Source organism: Lygodium microphyllum, chromosome 13 (genome assembly GCF_053477565.2).
Source record: "Lygodium microphyllum isolate KBCC chromosome 13, Lygodium_microphyllum_v1.1.10, whole genome shotgun sequence".
In the NCBI taxonomy this organism is placed as follows: Eukaryota; Viridiplantae; Streptophyta; class Polypodiopsida; order Schizaeales; family Lygodiaceae; genus Lygodium; species Lygodium microphyllum.
The window spans coordinates 17,876,321-17,896,851 of NC_141147.1; positions in this window are offsets into that span (position 1 = coordinate 17,876,321).

Genomic DNA, 20,531 nt, shown 5'->3' on the forward strand with positions numbered 1-20,531 from the left:
CTGATCTGATAATATCCTGACCGAAGATTGATCTTAGAAAAGATCCTTGCTCCTTTTAGACGATCAAGAAGCTCGCGTCTATCCTCACGATTGGGTACTTATTCTTTATTATTACCTGGTCTATCCCTCGGTAGTCGATACAAAGATAGAGAGTTTCATCTTTCTTCTTTTGGAATAATATTGGGGCTCCCCATGGTGAACTACTTGGCCGAATATACCCTTTTTCTAGCAGTTTCTTGAGTTTCCCTTTTAGTTCAATGGCTTCAGGAATAGGCATTTTGTAAGGTCTCTTTGCCATTGGAGCAGCTACTGCTGGAACAAGCTAGATCTCATGATCAACTTCTCTTTCTAGAGGTAACTCAGTTAGCTCTTCAAGAAATATGTCGACGTACTATTTTAACCAAGATGGTTCTTCTTCTGTCCTAAGTGAAATTGGCCTTGGGTTCTTTTTGTTGGACCTTTGAAACCTCCTTTGCTCTGGTTATTGTAGATCTAGAACTTATTACTTTTAGGCTTTGATTGTAATTTCCACACAATAGGAGCAGCTCGAATCAAAGCATCTTGGAGGTCTATTGGTGCATTGATTCCAAACAAGTGTTCAGAGGAAAATTTAGCCCATTGCAAAACTTGGACACTTGTTTAGTAGTATCCATGGAGGGTGCATATTTAAGAAGTGAAACAAACTTGGATCAATATGCTTCCAGGGTTAGCCCCATTTGCTTCAAAGTAAAGCACTCATTCATCTTTTGGGTACGATAAGTTTGAGGTAAATATCTTCCTCTTACAGCTTCTTTTAGCGAATCCCAAGTAATGGTATTTTTAGGGACACCTTGATCTCGGCACCACTACTTCCACCAAAGTCAAGCTTCGCCAATTAATTTTAGTTTAGCTATCATGGCTTGGTTGGCTGGGACAGTTCCAGCAGCACTAAAATAATCTTCCATGGATTCAATCCAAATTTTTGCATCAGCTTCCACATTCTCGCCTTTCCTATCAAGTTCCAAAGGTTTGACTTGCTTCAAAAGATTCCTTTTGACTTGGGCTTCATTGGGAATTATTGTGGGTGCAAAATTCTAAGAAATTTTCAACAATTCCCAAGTCAAACTTTAGGAAATTTATATAGTGTTAATATTAGAGTTTGATACTTAAATTGTTTCTCGCTTAATTTATTGACACAATTTTCAAATAAAACTCTCTTCCCATTGCTAAAGTTAAACTGCAATTTTAGATATTCCAAGGGAAAATAAGGCTCCATTATTTCTCTAATTGATAAAGTATCAATCAATCTTTATTACAATGGATGTACAAGGAAATCAGATAGCTCATAGGTTCATCTTTTTTTTTTTCCAAAAAAGGATTCCCTACTAAAATCTAAGCATGACATTCTGATACATCCTTTATGAAGTAACTTGGATTCTGAGAGTAAATATCTAGGGATCTAGATTTTTGAGGGAGTTCAAGAAATCCATCCTTTTTGTAGTTGCATCAGCTAGAGTGTAACGTGTCCACTAGAATCATCCAGGACACGTCTTAGCAGTCCATCGGAAAGGATGTCTAGAAAACTCCGCCCGGCACTCCCACGGAATGTTACGGGTTTTGCAATCTAGGTCTTCCCGTGTCTGCCACGTAGTGGAAGTATCCTGGCCGTTCCCACTTAGGATCGACCTGAATTTGGGTTTTCCTGTTTGGTCATTAGCTAGCAGCAACTAGCGTCAGACCCGAGCGAACTACTTTACGCAGAAACGCCAGGTCCGAAGCGGATTCACGCTGCACTTGGTTCAAAGAGAATGGGAAACGAGAGGGATGCAAGGCTCAACCTCTCTACCTATAAGGCATAGTCCCATTCCGTTCCCCTAAAACAGCGTAAATCGGGTAAGACGAACTCTAGGTTATCGCCCTCATTATTCGCTTTGATAATGATGATCATCCCGCGATTCTTCGAGATTTTTGAGAAAAGTTCCCGGCTAACCGGGACCACCCAACCGTAGGACGGACCCAAGGTCCATCCTCCGCACTTTCCTCGGTTTGTTTTAGTTATGTAATTATCTAACACATTAATTTGACATATAACAACCAGCTTCTTTAATTAACCCTGTTAGGCACTGGTTCCTTCACGTAATCTTATCACGTGACATAGAAAAACAATATCAAACAACTTCTTTATTATCATTACATCATTTTATCTTTGAAATACGAGGAGTTCCGCCCGTAGGCTTGTCCATAATCCGCCCGAAGGCTATCCAGTAATCCCCAGGGATCACTATTCCAAGCTTCTGCCCGTTGACTAGTATGCGGGCCTCGAGATCCAATCCCGAGTCACGTTAGCCTCTTGTGCAGGACCCGGAAGGCGAGGGATTTACGGCCAGAGCCCCCCCTGGCACCCAAGCGTCCTCCTGCTCCAAGTAGAGCTCAACGGAAAGACCTCTCGCGGCGGGTTCGGTCCACGTTCCCGGCGCGGTCAACAACCCCCTTGGTTAGGGTCAGGCAGGCAGTCGGGGGTAACTGAAGCTGCCACTCCCTTCAGGCCTTCAACCTGAAGCATTTACATATCTTTTCATCCTTTAGTTCCTTGAGCAAACAATGCAAACAGTGCTTTCTAAAACTATTACAAGCACAGTCAATTTCAGTGGTCGTTTATTTGGCCAACTGTTGAGGAGTGAATCTTTCTCTCCGAATGCATCCAGCATTCGATCTGGGATCAATTGCGACTTGGCAAGATCCCCAAGGTTTGTTTGTTCACCCTTTTTTTCCTTGGGTTAGGGCCATACCCTGCTAACCCAACTTAACCAATACCTTAGGTTTTATTAATAGTAAACCCTGGCGACCATGTCGCTTCAATTTATTGATTGGTCATTTGCTTCCAGGCAAATACCTAACTCCCCTTTTTCTTGGCAACTATTCCCCAAGAAAGGTGATGTAACAGGATGATTACTCATCCTCTTGTAAGTTAAATTTGCGCAATAACTTGCCAACCTCATTTCAAGAAATGGCAAAACTCTCTTGTGAACAAATCACAAGTCTATGCGATGTTACATGTGTTGCATCTATTCCACGGGATCATTTCACCCATTGAATGGCGTTTTCTGGTCACGGAATTATCTTCAGACAAGAAGCAGGGTTTAGGGTGTCTTTTTACCCAACCCATTCCTAATTTCACTAGATCGACAACGTTTGGTCCTAGGGGTTCCAACTCATTTCGAGTTTCATCATTTTGAACGATTGATCCTTAGGGTAGAAACCCTAGATCATTAATTGCATGAGCATCCAATTGACTCAACATTTCGGGAATGTGGGTAGGACCATTGGGTATGAGGGTTTCGACTTAGCAACAAGTGGAAAACTTGGCCGAATCCTTAACGTGCTAAGCCCTAGTTAGTGCTTGGGGTATTTATTGTATCGACTGAACCATGCCCATACGAATCCCTTGCGGGTTAGGTGATTTAGATAATTCAATATGCTTGTCTCGCGACAAGGATGAACCTTTCCTAGAGATAATAAACTAGATCTAAAGGAGAAAAATAATTGCGACTACCACAATACATGTAAACATGCGATTCACTCTATCTTTCATTGGTAAAGTAAAAATACATGATAAGCTGGATACTAACTTTCTTAGGACCTACTAGGACTTACATCAAATAATCATATCTACTACCTTGTTATCTACACTTTAGAATCTCATGCTTTGTTTAAACCCTGCAACCTTTCCCAAATGCAACTCTTGATGAATGAATTTTATGCACGGTGAAAGTGCAACATGCAACCCTTTCATAACTACAACGTAGTTAAATGAGGTTATTGTAGGATTAGTGTTGGTATATTCTTTCTTGCAAGCACATGCCACATGCCAATCCATAGATTCATTTTTGATACACCACCATTACTTTTCGGATAACCTCCTGCGGGTGTTAACGACTTTTCCCCATGAACCATTACAATAAAGATTTTTCCTAAAATGCGACATATGCTTATTCTTTCCATGTCTAGTCAAAAGTACACTTAATAACTTCAACCTTATAATGATAGGCAGTAGGTGTTCTAGGCTCGTCACTTTGAAATGCATGACAAGGCAACATACTACTAAGGTCGTAAGATGGATAGACAATTCACGTTCATCACATTGAAAATGTTAATAACTCCATTTCATGTCATGAAATAATTCTAGTAGTCGATCAAATGGACAAATTTTCCTCAATTGCATTTTTATTAGGCTTGGTGAATTTGAACATGCATAGGTGCTTTCTATTCCGTGAGAGTTATCATACCTAATGCATTACTTTTGCGTAGAATCAAAATCATAAAACCTGGGTCTGTGGGCTCGGGGAGATGTCCACGTGAATGCTAGGGGAAGAACCTCCCGCAGGCACGCCTTGCGACTTCTTGGGGGCCATCGTAGGCGTGATCACAGACTTTGTGGATTACCCTCGCTTCTATGCTTTCTCCGAACAGCCTTAAGATCTACCTTCTCCCTTGTACGTAGGAAATTCCTTCACCGAAAACGCGGTTTTGAAAGCAACTTGGAAAGGCTTGTGGGAATGGGGCTTATGGAAGCCACCCTTAGAAGCTTCTCAAGAAGCCTTGAAAAGAAAAACTTCTGTTCTATCCAGAAGACGTGAAGGCCAATGATTGGTGTGAAATCGACGAAATAAAAAGGGGGGGGGGATTGCTGGCGATATGGCGGCGGAATGTTGGCGGTGGCCTGGCGGACTGTGGTGGCGATCTCCTTGGCTGCAACGGTGGTCACTCTCCCTTCTCTCCCTTCGATCGTCCTTTCCCTCACGCCCAGGAGGCTCTGGCTCCCTTTTTTTTTGTGCCTTTGATCCTCCTCCCTTCCAATTCGTGCCACAAGGAGGGTCACGTGTGGTGGGGGATGAAGGTGGGAAGTAGCGACAAGTTTCGTCCTCTTCCTCTGATCACGCAGCACTGCAGCCTCTACTGATTCGCCCCTTCTCTCCACGCAGCCTTTTTTTCTTTCTCACCGCGACCTCAACATGGCGTCCCCTCCTTTTCTCTTTTTTTTCTTTTTTTAGCCTTTTTCCTTACCCCCTGGGGAGGGGGTTTTATAGGCCAAGGGGGAAAGAGGTGAGCTCCACCACGTGGCCACTGCATGGCTTCCCCCCCTCCTCATGCAGCCCACGACTCCACCAAGCCATCCTCCCACACTCCCTCTCCTCCAGCCGTGTATCGGCTGGGGGAAAGGGATAAATTAAAAAAAAATTGCTTTAATAATATCTATTTTGCCCCTCCCAAGAGGGTGTTTACGCGTGAATTTCGGTTTTGAACCCTCGGCTTGCTTTGCCAATGCGGATGGTCTCGATTTCTCACGTGCAGGTTACACATTATACTGTCGGTAAATCCAATATGTGAGATAACCTTTGCACAAGGTTTACGCAGTGTGCGGGAAGTCAATATTCACGGGTGGGAATATTACATTCTCTCCCCCTTAGAAGAATCGAGATGTCCTCATCTCGAGATAAACTGGGGATATTGAAGATTGAGAGAGCTTTCATCCATCCAGGTAGCATCCTCTTCGGGATAATCTTTCCACTGGACGAGGCATTCTTTCAAGGTTCTAGATCTTAACTGTCTCTCCCTGACATCTAAAATCTTTTCCGGTCTTAGTTCAAGGACTCCTTGACTAGGCATTACAATTTGTTGGTCATCAAGTACATGATTAGGGTTGGGCACATATTTTTTTAAGAGACTAATATGGAATACATTGTGAACTTTTAGGTTATCCGGAAGTTGCAATTTATAAGCAGTGGGTCCCAGGCATTTGAGGATTTTATACGGCCCACAATACCTTGGACTTAGCTTCTTGCATTCTCCTAGAGATAGAGAACTCCTTTTTGGGCGTACACGAATGAAGACCATGTCTCCTTCTCTGAAGATCCTCTCTTGGCGTTTCAAATCCGCATATGCCTTTTGTCTATCTTTGGCTGCTTGTATGTCTTGTCTTATTGACCTTATTTGGTCATCCATGTCCTCCAACATTTGTCTTGAAGCTTCAACTCTTAGGGTTGGATCAGAAAAGTTTAGGGGACTTCGACAATCATGACCATACAATGCCTGGAAAGGGGTCATTTGAATGCTCTGCTGGTAAGAAGCATTGTAGGCAAATTCTACTAACGGCAAGTATTGAATCCACCTCTTCGGCTCTCGACAGTAGTAAGCCCTAAGCATATCCTCAATAATTTGATTCACTCGCTCTGTTTGTCCATCCGTTTGGGGATGGTAGGCGGTGCTAAAACAGAGTTGAGTTCCAATAGCTTCAAAGATAGCTCTCCAGAAGTGTGAAGTGAAGAGAGAGTCTCGATCGCTAATGATCCTTCTAGGTAACTCATGTAGCTTGAATATCTCCTTGATAAACAATCTTGCAATGTCGGAGGCTTTATAGTTTGTCTTTACTGGAATCAGGTGTGCAACCTTAGTAAGCATGTCAACTACAACCATAATGGAGTTGTATCCCCCTTGGACTTGGGGTAAGCCCACCACAAAATCCATACTGATGAATTCCCATTTCATTTGGGGAATGTCAAGTGGTTGCAATTTCCCTGGCATCATGACATGTTCAGCCTTGATACGTTGGCAAGACAAACATTCAGTGACATATTTGAGAACGTCACCTTTGAGCCTCTCCCAATGGTAGCTCTTCCTAACTGCATTAAGAGTTTTTGCATAGCCAGGATGTCCTGCGAAAGGGGAATCATGAGCTTCCCATAATATCTTCTGCTTAAGTGACTGGCTTGTTGGTATACACAGCCTTGTTCTGTAGTAGATAAGTCCATTATCAATGGAAAATTCCTGATACTTAGCTTGTGACTTCAGACTCTGCTCCTTGGTAGATATTTCTTTTATCATGGTTTGGTAGGCCAAATCATGGCATGCTTCCTCTCTAGCTAGTTCGAGTATAGGGTTGCTTGGCATAGATACCTTTGTAGCCAGAGATCTGGCCGTTGATGGATTCTGCAAGATTAGGGAATTTAGGAATGCCTTGCGACTGAGTGCATCGGCAACTACATTCTCTTTCCCTGGTCGATACTTGATTTCAAAATCATACTCCTCCAATACTTCAATCCATCGTCGTTGCCTCATGTTGAGCTCGTTCTGGGTAAAAATCCATTTGAGACTCTTATGATCGGTTACTAGAGTAAACCTGTTACCCAACAGGTAATGTCTCCAAAGCTTTAGAGCATGGATGACAGCTAATAACTCCAGATCATGCATGGCATAATTCTTTTCATGACTCTTCAATTTCCTTGAAGAATATGCTACTGGATGACCTTCCTGTATAAGTACACACCCCAAGGCAAGTATGCTGGCATCAGTTACTACCTCGAACTCCTTATTGAGGTCAGGAAGTTTTAGAATAGGTGTTGATACCAAATATTGCTTCAATTGGTCGAAGCTATTTTGTTCGGGAGTTGACCATGTAATAGAAGTCTGCTTCTTTAGTAAGTCGGTAAGAGGTGCTGCAATCAAAGCATAGTTTTTGATAAAGACCCTATACCATCCCATCAAGCCAAGAAAACTACGTATTTCTTTGACGGATACTGGTATTGGCCATTCAAGCACATCTCTGACTTTGGCTGGGTCTACTGATATTCCTTCTGATGATACTATGAATCCTAGATATTCAATCTGACGTTTGAAGAATGCACACTTCTTCATTTTTGCATACAGCTTATGAGACCTCATTGTTTCAAGGACAATCCGAAGTTGAGGTTCATGATCTTCTTCCTGTTTAGAATAAACTAAAGTGTCCTCGAAGAAGACAAGCACGAAATCATCAAGATATGGTCTAAAAATATCCTGCATTAATCTATTGAAGGTGGCAGGTGCATTTGTAAGCCCGAATGACATAACCAAGAATTCAAAGTGCCCATATCTTGTATTGAAGGCCGTTTTTGGAATATCTTCATCCTTGATCCTGATTTGATAGTAACCTGACCTGAGATCAATTTTGGAGAAGATCTTTGCACCTTGAAGGCGATCAAGAAGCTCATCTATTCTAGGAATAGGATACTTATTCTTGACTGTTGATTGATTCAACCCACGGTAATCAATACATAGTCGAAGTGTCCCATCTTTCTTTTTCTGGAATAGTACTGGAGCTCCCCATGGTGAGTTGCTAGGCCGGATGTAACCCTGATCTAACAGTTGCTTGAGTTGTTCCTTCAACTCAATAGCTTCTGGTATGGACATTCTATAAGGTCTCTTTGCAATTGGCGCAGCTCCAGGCATTAGCCTTATTTCATGATCAACTTCTCTTGGAGGTGGAAGTTCAGTTAATTCCTCAGGGAATACGTCAGCATATTCCTTTAGCCAAGAGGGTCGCTCATGAGACTCTTGCCTTTGATCTAATTTGTTGAGTTTGATCAGGTAAACAGGTAATCCTTTCCTAACCCCTTTTATGATCCGCGATACTTTGGCTAACTGGATTCTTGGCACTCCCGCTTCACCTTGAGTTGTAACAAACTCTCTTTCAGAGTTTCGAAAGGAAACTTGACCCTTTCCACAGTGGATGTGAGCGTCATTAGGCTTAAGCCAATCCATCCCGAGTAGACACTCATGGACACCTAAATTCATGACTCTGAATTTGACTGAGGTCTTCTTTCCTCCCAGAAAGAACTCTTCCTTAGCAGTTTGCCTGGTACAAGTTACCTCACGACCGTTTGCCAATTCCACAAGTAGGGTAGGTGCTTCTACTGTGGCTATTCCTAATCTTTTAGCACACGCTGGTGAGATAAAGGAGTGCGTACTACCACAATCAATCAAGGTTTTGAAGCCTTTACCTTGATAGTCCGACGGTGTTTGAATCACCGAGAACTGGCGATTCGGCCCCTTCTTGTGTAAAGCGGCATGGACTGTCGCTCTTTCGAATTCTGCTTCCATAGTCGGATCTTCCTCTTCTTCTACTTCACATCTTTGCCTATTGGTAATGCAGGCAGTTCTTCCTCTTCCACGGGTGGCGGCTCCTTGACCGCGGCTTGCACCTTGACGGTGTCCCTCGCTGAGCTTGGGACATTGCCTTTTGAAGTGACCGAGTTCGTTGCAGTGGAAACATCGGAGGTTTCAGCCATTACTGTGAGTAGGAACAAAGTTATTGACGTTATTTGTCCTTGCTTTCTTCCTTTGTCCCTGATTGTGGCCTTGAACTCTCTTAACTTGGGGTCTGAATGCTCCTCTGTTCGGGTCGCTATAAGACCAATTCTTAATACCCCTTGGTCTAGCTTGCACTTCCTGAATTATAGGTGCCGCTCGAATGAGTGCATCCTGAAGGTCTGATGGTCGCATAGATTCGAGACGAGTATTTATAGGTGGATTTAAGCCCGCGCAAAATTTGGACACCTGCTGCGTCGTGTCCATTTGTGGCGCATACTTTAAGAGTGAGACAAATTTAGAGTAGTATGCGTCAAGGGTGAGTCCTAACTGTTTTAGCTCATAGAACTCATTCATTTTCCGTGTACGATATGCAGGTGGCAAATATCTCCCCTGCACGGCTTGCTTTAACTTCTCCCAGGTAACGGACCCCTCTGAAGTCCCTTGATCCCTGCACCATTGTTTCCACCATAGTCTAGCTTCACCGGTGAGTTTTAATTTGGCGAGCATGGCCTGATTGGTAGGTGCAGTACCAGCTGCTTCAAAGTAATCCTCCGTAGATTCAATCCAAATTTCAGCATCAGACTGGACGAATCTGCCTCTCCCGTCAAACTCGGGTGGCTTTATCTGTTTGAGGAGGAACTTCTTCTCCTAGATCACAGCAGTACTTGATGTAGGGGGCGAATTTGGAACCTGTACCTGGGGTTGTGCCTGGGTAAAAGTTTTCTTAACATTATTGTATGATAATTGACATTAGCTTATCTTTAGTTCAGCTATCTCGTAAATCATGAAGCTACTTAACTTTTTGTAACAACCCTGATGCACAATCGGATATTGATAAAAGAAGTCTTTATTTATATTTACATGGGCGTAGCCTTATACAGCATCTTGTGTGATGATAATCCAATCATTACATTTAGTTTGGGGAGAACAACGTTGTATTGGATTTGTCTACAAGAACTGTGTAATAGTAGGGTTTTGGGTCATGGATCTTTAGGAATCGATACTTCATTGGAAGTTCAGGATATCCTTTCCGCTGGAATCCATACTTCCCATGGCGGCCCAACACCTTAATCCTGTCGGCTGGGATTACACGGGTTACTTCCTCATATACATATGAGTTCAATTCAACCCTCCGACCTTGAATATGCAAAGTCGAATTTACGTGAGCTTCCACAAAAATGAACAGCTTCACGACTTTCAAGTCTTCCAACCACTTGATCCTCTTTAGGTTGGTTTGTAGATAAGCGAACCGGTGGGCAGCTATGTAGTAGATTCCTGAAGACCCAGTCCATCTTCGTTCTATATATAAAGGTGATGGATTATAAATCTGCTCCAGGATGTTCATCATTTCAACTCTCTGCCTATAATGCGGAGAATGCATTACAGTCATAAACATGATCCGGAACACCAAAAACTTGTTCCACGCTTCATAGTTCTGCAAGACAGTATTGAAGATGAGGAAATGTTTGGACAGCAACAATTTCTTTACTTCATTTTATTGAGATCTCACGAAAACAATTCCATTGTTGGTCGGCTCTGATACCAACTGTAACGTGTCCACTAGAATCATCCAGGACACGTCTTAGCAGTCCATCGGAAAGGATGTCTAGAAAACTCCGCCCGGCACTCCCACGGAATGTTACGGGTTTTGCAATCTAGGTCTTCCCGTGTCTGCCATGTAGCGGAAGTATCCTGGCCGTTCCCACTTAGGATCGACCTGAATTTGGGTTTTCCTGTTTGGTCATTAGCTAGCAGCAACTAGCGTCAAACCCGAGCGAACTACTTTACGCAGAAACGCCAGGTCCGAAGCGGATTCACGCTGCACTTGGTTCAAAGAGAATGGGAAACGAGAGGGATGCAAGGCTCAACCTCTCTACCTATAAGGCATAGTCCCATTCCGTTCCCCTAAAACAGCGTAAATCGGGTAAGACGAACTCTAGGCTATCGCCCTCATTATTCGCTTTGATAATGATGATCATCCCGCGGTTCTTCGAGATTTTTGAGAAAAGTTCCCGGCTAACCAGGACCACCCAACCGTAGGACGGACCCAAGGTCCATCCTCCCCACTTTCCTCGGTTTGTTTTAGTTATGTAATTATCTAACACATTAATTTGACATATAACAACCAGCTTCTTTAATTAACCCTGTTAGGCACTGGTTCCTTCACGTAATCTTATCACGTGACATAGAAAAACAATATCAAACAACTTCTTTATTATCATTACATCATTTTATCTTTGAAATACGAGGAGTTCCGCCCGTAGGCTTGTCCATAATCCGCCCGAAGGCTATCCAGTAATCCCCAGGGATCACTATTCCAAGCTTCTGCCCGTTGACTAGTATGCGGGCCTCGAGATCCAATCCCAAGTCACGTTAGCCTCTTGTGCAGGACCCGGAAGGCGAGGGATTTACGGCCAGAGCCCCCCCTGGCACCCAAGCGTCCTCCTGCTCCAAGTAGAGCTCAACGGAAAGACCTCTCGCGGCGGGTTCGGTCCACGTTCCCGGCGCGGTCAACAACCCCCTTGGTTAGGGTCAGGCAGGCAGTCGGGGGTAACTGAAGCTGCCACTCCCTTCAGGCCTTCAACCTGAAGCATTTACATATCTTTTCATCCTTTAGTTCCTTGAGCAAACAATGCAAACAGTGCTTTCTAAAACTATTACAAGCACAGTCAATTTCAGTGGTCGTTTATTTGGCCAACTGTTGAGGAGTGAATCTTTCTCTCCGAATGCATCCAGCATTCGATCTGGGATCAATTGCGACTTGGCAAGATCCCCAAGGTTTGTTTGTTCACCCTTTTTTTCCTTGGGTTAGGGCCATACCCTGCTAACCCAACTTAACCAATACCTTAGGTTTTATTAATAGTAAACCCTGGCGACCATGTCGCTTCAATTTATTGATTGGTCATTTGCTTCCAGGCAAATACCTAACTCCCCTTTTTCTTGGCAACTATTCCCCAAGAAAGGTGATGTAACAGGATGATTACTCATCCTCTTGTAAGTTAAATTTGTGCAATAACTTGCCAACCTCATTTCAAGAAATGGCAAAACTCTCTTGTGAACAAATCACAAGTCTATGCGATGTTACATGTGTTGCATCTATTCCACTGGATCATTTCACCCATTGAATGGCGTTTTCTGGTCACGGAATTATCTTCAGACGAGAAGCAGGGTGTAGGGTGTCCTTTTACCCAACCCATTCCTAATTTCACTAGATCGACAACGTTTGGTCCTAGGGGTTCCAACTCATTTCGAGTTTCATCATTTTGAACGATTGATCCTTAGGGTAGAAACCCTAGATCATTAATTGCATGAGCATCCAATTGACTCAACATTTCGGGAATGTGGGTAGGACCATTGGGTATGAGGGTTTCGACTTAGCAACAAGTGGAAAACTTGGCCGAATCCTTAACGTGCTAAGCCCTAGTTAGTGCTTGGGGTATTTATTGTATCGACTGAACCATGCCCATACGAATCCCTTGCGGGTTAGGTGATTTAGATAATTCAATATGCTTGTCTCGCGACAAGGATGAACCTTTCCTAGAGATAATAAACTAGATCTAAAGGAGAAAAATGATTGCGACTACCACAATACATGTAAACATGCGATTCACTCTATCTTTCATTGGTAAAGTAAAAATACATGATAAGCTGGATACTAACTTTCTTAGGACCTACTAGGACTTACATCAAATAATCATATCTACTACCTTGTTATCTACACTTTAGAATCTCATGCTTTGTTTAAACCCTACAACCTTTCCCAAATGCAACTCTTGATGAATGAATTTTATGCACGATGAAAGTGCAACATGCAACCCTTTCATAACTACAACGTAGTTAAATGAGGTTATTGTAGGATTAGTGTTGGTATATTCTTTCTTGCAAGCACATGCCACATGCCAATCCATAGATTCATTTTTGATACACCACCATTACTTTTCGGATAACCTCCTGCAGGTGTTAACGACTTTTCCCCATGAACCATTACAATAAAGATTTTTCCTAAAATGCGACATATGCTTATTCTTTCCATGTCTAGTCAAAAGTACACTTAATAACTTCAACCTTATAATGATAGACAGTAGGTGTTCTAGGCTCGTCACTTTGAAATGCATGACAAGGCAACATACTACTAAGGTCGTAAGATGGATAGACAATTCACGTTCATCACATTGAAAATGTTAATAACTCCATTTCATGTCATGAAATAATTCTAGTAGTCGATCAAATAGACAAATTTTCCTCAATTGCATTTTTATTAGGCTTGGTGAATTTGAACATGCATAGGTGCTTTCTATTCCGTGAGAGTTATCATACCTAATGCATTACTTTTGCGTAGAATCAAAATCATAAAACCTGGGTCTGTGGGCTCGGGGAGATGTCCACGTGAATGCTAGGGGAAGAACCTCCCGCAGGCACGCCTTGCGACTTCTTGGGGGCCATCGTAGGCGTGATCACAGACTTTGTGGATTACCCTCGCTTCTATGCTTTCTCCGAACAGCCTCAAGATGTACCTTCTCCCTTGTACGTAGGAAATTCCTTCACCGAAAACACGGTTTTGAAAGCAACTTGGAAAGGCTTGTGGGAATGGGGCTTATGGAAGCCACCCTTAGAAGCTTCTCAAGAAGCCTTGAAAAAAAAAACTTCTGTTCTATCCAGAAGACGTGAAGGCCAATGATTGGTGTGAAATCGACGAAATAAAAAGGGGGGGGGGGGGGGGATTGCTGGCGATATGGCGGCGGAATGTTGGCGGTGGCCTGGCGGACTGTGGTGGCGATCTCCTTGGCTGCAACGGTGGTCACTCTCCCTTCTCTCCCTTCGATCGTCCTTTCCCTCACGCCCAGGAGGCTCTGGCTCCCTTTTTTTTTGTGCCTTTGATCCTCCTCCCTTCCAATTCGTGCCACAGGGAGGGTCACGTGTGGTGGGGGATGAAGGTGGGAAGCAGCAACAAGTTTCGTCCTCTTCCTCTGATCACGCAGCACTGCAGCCTCTACTGATTCCCCCCTTCTCTCCACGCAGCCTTTTTTTCTTTCTCACCGCGACCTCAACATGGCGTCCCCTCCTTTTCTCTTTTTTTTCTTTTTTTAGCCTTTTTCCTTACCCCCTGGGGAGGGGGTTTTATAGGCCAAGGGGGAAAGAGGTGAGCTCCACCACGTGGCCACTGCATGGCTTCCCCCCCTCCTCATGCAGCCCACGACTCCACCAAGCCATCCTCCCACACTCCCTCTCCTCCAGCCGTGTATCGGCTGGGGGAAAGGGATAAATTAAAAAAAAATTGCTTTAATAATATCTATTTTGCCCCTCCCAAGAGGGTGTTTACGCGTGAATTTCGGTTTTGAACCCTCGGCTTGCTTTGCCAATGCGGATGGTCTCGATTTCTCACGTGCAGGTTACACATTATACTGCCGGTAAATCCAATATGTGAGATAACCTTTGCACAAGGTTTACGCAGTGTGCGGGAAGTCAATATTCACAGGTGGGAATATTACATAGAGCGACCTACGACTTTTATTCTATCGCCTGGAAGGATTTTCATAACTTCCTCATAGATATACTAGTTTAGTTTAATCTTCTTGCCTCTAGTATACATGGTTGAGTTTACACTAGCCTCATAAAATAGATAGATCTAGACAACTTTAAGATCTTCCATCTATTTTACCCTTGTCATATTATTCTGAAGATAAGCTAGACGCCTTGCATTGATATAGTAGTATCCTCCGCTAATCATCCACCGTCTTTCACAATATAGAGGTGAGGGGTTGTACAACTGATCTAATATTCACATCATCTGAATTCTTCAGGAAAAACTAGATGAATGCATAGCTGACATAAACATTACTCGGAAGATCAAGAATCATTTCCAAGATTCATTATTTTGTCATAATTCAAAAACTTACATTAACAAAGAGAAGAAAATATGTCTTTAGGTATATATTTAAAAATCTATATATATTTTTCTTAAGATTACATCGTATTCTATACTAATGTGCGCTCTGATACCAACTGTGAGATGTCCACCAAGCTCATTCCAAGGCGTACCTTTTTGTAGTCCATCAGTAGGTTTTCCAAATGACGAAGCATGGCAATCCCTTGGAACATCACAGGGTTTGTCACTTAGACCCCACTGAGTCTACATCGCAAAGAAAGTGTTTTGGATAAACCCACTAGGATCGACCTAAATTTTTGGGTTCCTAAAGTCAATTGGGTCTCCTAGCAGCCAGGTAGTGTTAGTAATTTCGAGTTTCCACTTCTACATGATTACTCGATCTGAAGCGGACTTGCCATTGCACTTGGTTTAAAGAGAATGGGAGATGGAGGGGAGTGCGGTACGTCGACCCTCCTGCCCATAAGGCAAAATCCCATTCCGGCCCCCTGAAACAATGCAAGTCGGTTCTATCTAGCAATTAGTTGGGTCAATTTATCATCTTCCTATTTTTATCATTGATTCAGAAAAGCTCCCAGCTAACCGAGACCACCCTACCATTGGATGGACCCATTGTAGGTTACGCCCACCTACTTTCTTTTGATGACGAAATCATCTTTAGTTTTTTTAATTAACTACAATACATTTATTGAAACATATACAACCAACTTTCTTAATTAGTCAGTTAAATCACAGGTTCCTTCACGTAATTTATCTCACGGACACGCATATAATTCAAACAACCCTTGAGTATAAAATAAATTTATTTATTACATTGGAAGTTTATTACAATTTCCATCGCAAAAGATATACTGAATTCCACGATGATATTCTGCCCACCAAGATTCCACCCTTGTAACTAGTATTTAGTGTTCTAGGATCCCATCCTAGGTCACGAAGGGGCTCGTCACATTCTAGGAGTAATGTGGAATTCACAACTAAAGCCCCCCCTGGAATCCACATTTCCTACTGCTCGAGGCTATCCCTACAAACAAACCTTTTGTTACGGAGCTGGTCTAACCCTCTTGAAGAGATAACCATGACCCCCTTGGAGTAGGGTCTCGCAGCTAGCTTGGAGGTAGCCTAGTATGATCTTTCCTTTTATCTTGTTTGTCAATGTTTTTAATCAGATATCTAGATTCCGCCAAACACAAACAATCCTTTCAAATGTATATCAAATGATGCAATGACAATCACACCATCGTGTAGCTCACAGCTTCCATAGCCAAGGTAGACCTTATCCTAAGGTAATCTTACATTCTAATGAGGATTCTCCTCCCCATAAAGAAGTGTTGAGTACATCTCTTACAATATGTTAAGCAAGACATGAATTTCCCATTTGGGGCTAACTTACCCAACATAAGTGAATTTTCTTTAGAAAAAATATTGCGACAGTATTTTAACGAGATGATTTACAAGATCCTTAAATAGACATTCATTTTTTATAACAAGCGTTAATCAACCTTAACCTTGTCGCGTTGACAATGCATCAAGTTATTTTATTAATCTCAAGTGCGCATATAGTATTTTACTCATTTCGTGCAATATCCTCATGTAATTATTTCTATCATGATCTTATGAATTATAATATTGATTAATCTAACTACAAATCATAGGTAGTAGTTAACCATTTATGCATACATTAATACGCTCTCTAGATACAATTATTAATTCGTGTAAGTGAAAAATATGAAAAGTTATATTTTTTTATGTACTTAATTCTTATATGGATGTTGTCCATGCAATCTAACAAGTAGATCTTGTACCATTTAATGCAAAAGCTAATATTTTATGTAAAATTTTGGTAAAAATCTTATTATTTTATGTGGCGATATGAAAATAAAAGCCTATTTATGAAATGTAAATAACTTGGTTCGACACAACGACATTAGGAATTTCGCCTTTGCTTACAGTTGTGTTTGGCATACCCGATGTTCCATTGGTAGTGGCAACTTCGGCAACCTAAGGCACTCCCATATCTCTTGCAATACCTATTCTTTGATCAGTTGCGGTGGTTTGCATGGTCTTTCCACCTCGTCGCTTTGGAGCCATCGTTCACAAGTAAATTCGAGAGATAAAGAAGAAGGAATGAATTTGGGATGGGTGAGCGTAACAAAAGATGGCTTAGTCGAAGACCAAGATAGGGGGATTGAGCTCTCTCTCCCTCGCAGCCTCTCGAGATAACTCCTCTCTCTCTCTCTCTCTCTCTCTCTCTCCCCCTAGCTCCGTCTCGTAGTCTCTCAGGATAACTCCTCTCTCTCTCTCTCTCTCTCTCTCTCTCTCTCTCTCTCTCTCTCTCTCTCTCTCTCTCTCTCTCTCTCTCTCTCCCCAGCTCCGTCTCGTAGTCTCTCAGGATAACTCCTCTCTCTCTCTCTCTCTCTCTCTCTCTAGCTCTATCTCACAGCCTCTTGGAGAGGTATCCTTCTACCTCCCTCTTGTAGCCTCTCGAGGTCTCCCATTGCCTCTCTAAACTACTCCCCATGCCTCTTATTTATAGCTAAATTAGAGAAGAAGGTTTGTGGCTAAGAAGAAGAGCTCTTTATGGAGATCTTGGCCAAACCAACAATTTGAAACTTCTAAGATGCAATCTGATGCTCAAATCACAAATTTGATGGTTTCGTTGGCTTCGAAAGGGGGGTAAAATGCCAAGACACCTACTCAGAATTCTTCCATATCACTCCTTCTTCTTTCTGTTCGAAGTGCTATTTGTTGCTTGTAAATTGCAATCTAATGTGCATGATTTTGCCAATCCTTTTTGTTGCATTAAATCTCCAAAACAGGTTAAAAAAGCCACTTGCTTTTTTTACATGACACCCTGTTCTAGAAGTTCCCATAGCTTTTTAGGATATTTACAATAAATAATATCCAAAATATTAAAAAAATGCTAGTTTTGTCCAAAAATCTCGTATTTTTGGACCATCCATACTATATACATTGACACTAGTGACTAATATGGCTCATAACTCTCGTTCACGTGGTAACTTCTGTGATAGGTGGCTTTAGTCCTTGTCAATCCAGAAAAAATATCCGGTTACGATCCTCAAAATTTTTAACTTATTATTAAGTTAGTTTTTTATGTTAGTTAGTTTTTACTTTAGTTAGTAACTTTATTAACTTACTAATTGACTGACTAACTTTCGAAATAACTAACTAACTTTTAATTGTATGGAAGTATTACAAAAGAGGAAGAAATTGGATCCAAAAGCTGTCAAGAGTGTTTTTTTGGGTTATGCACAAGACAGAAAGGCTTACAAATGTTATGTACCATCCACTCATGAGACCTTGATCAACAGAGATGTAGTTTTTGATGAGCTCACTTCATGGTATGGTAATCCTACTATAGTGGTTTCTGATGGATCAACTAGCACTACTAATGTTGAAAATTCTTTTTCAGCGAGTACTTCTATAGGTGGTCCTATAGGTGATGCTTCATCTACAGTTAGTCCTTGAACAGGACAACTACGTAATCATACTCCTATATCCACTGACATAGATATGTCAGTGAGGGTGAGATTGGATAAAGGAAAGGAAAAGATGTTTGATGATGTGATTGGTCCGCGTTTGAGACATTTTGGATAGTGAGTTGGGAATACCTTCAGTTTTATGATGCTTAGTGTAAGGCATAGCAGGTATATGCCACCTCATGAGAGGCAAGCTTAGAGTGAATCAACAGTTAAGAAGGTTTGAAAGAGTCAAAAAACTAGTTGACAGGTTGACATATAGTGGATATTCAGATCGTCATTATGCTTACATGACTAGAGTAACATGTTTCAAAGAACCTACAAAGTTTGATGATATAGTTGCAAATGAGAATCATGGATGAAGGATATGCAGCACTGACTGAAAATGTAACATGGGATTTGGTCAAGTTTCCTGAAGGCAAAGTACCCATTGGCTGCAAATAGGTTTACAAAGTAAAATGAAATTTAGATGGTTCACTAGAATGGTATAAAGCCAGGCTGGTTGCAAAGGGATATGCACAGCAATATGGCTTGGATTATGAAGAAACTTTTGGTTTAGTTGCCAAGATGGCAACAGTGAGAATGGTCATTGCATTGGCAGTGTCTAAGTGCTAGAAATTATGGCAGATGGATGTTAAAAATGCTTTTTTGAATGGTGAATTGCTTGAAGAAGTGTATATGGAGCAACCTGAAGGCTATGTTCATTCTAATTTTCTAACATATGTGTGTAAGCTAAAAAAAGCTTTATATGGGTTGAAATAGGCACTGAGAGCATGGAATGCTTGGATAAGCATTTATTTACATCAGCATGGATTTCAAACAGCTCATGCAGATCACAATCTATTCACGAAGAAGACAGATCATGGTTATATTTTTCTCGTGGTTTGTGTAGATGATCTTATCATCACTAGAGATGATGACCAAGGGATTGCTGAAATTAAATCATTGCTACATGCTAAATTTAAAGTTAAAGATCTTGGAGAGCTGAAGTATTTTCTTGGGATTGAAGTTATACCTACACGACAGGGTATATGGTTGTTGGAAAAATAGTATGCTCATGATATGTTGCAGAAGTATGGCATGACAGAGTGTAAAGCTATGGAGACATCCTTGGATCAAAATGTCAAGCTGGCAATTGATGTTGGGAATAAAATAGAGAATGTAAATACGTATAGACAGAGGGTGAATATCCTTCATGGAATTGAAGAAAGGCCATGCCACTCACTACAAATGAATACTTGTATTCCTGTAAGTGAGGCTATGTGAGAGACAGGCACTAATTCTCATATGTCAAAGCTCTTGAAAGAATAAGAGTGTGTCCAACAATCCAATACGTTGAGCTCATGTAGTACAACATGGTCTCATAGTAATTTTTGGATATATTGCAATCTCCGCTATGTAAGCCATTTATAGGTGTACATATTACAGATTTTGAATCTTTACGGTTTTAGGTGTTTTTCAGGTTTGTAGACACTAGGCATTTGTATATAGATTAGAGATTGTAGTTATTGTTGTGTAATCAATGAAAAAGGCTACATATTTAGTTGTGGTGCACTTGGTATTTGCTTGCTTGTAGATTGCAGTTTTTTGCAAGATTATTTGTTTTGTTAAGGGCCTCGGGGAAGTTACTCATCATCATGAATATATGTGTCCATCAAATGGGTTCAAAATAAGGTATTTTTGAAATACTATTTTTATACATTTTTTACATATAGAAGGGTGTAATATAAAGGGGTTGTTTATAGATTGAATAGAAAAGGGTTATGTTTTATTTATGAAAATTTCATAGATAAGGATATTTATAAATAGGCCTTGAATACAAGTGACATGAAGGATATACATATAGTAACTTCCCCGAGTGAAGGGCAAGGATATTTGGAATTACATTGAAGGAGACATAGCAGTAACACCCAAAGTTTCTATACAAAATGCTACTACATAATAGATAAAGGCTAGGAAAGATTGGGAGTAGACACATAGTAAAGTCATGTATTACCCGTGTGCTAGTGTCATAGATAGCATGATAGGCTATTTGTAGGAAT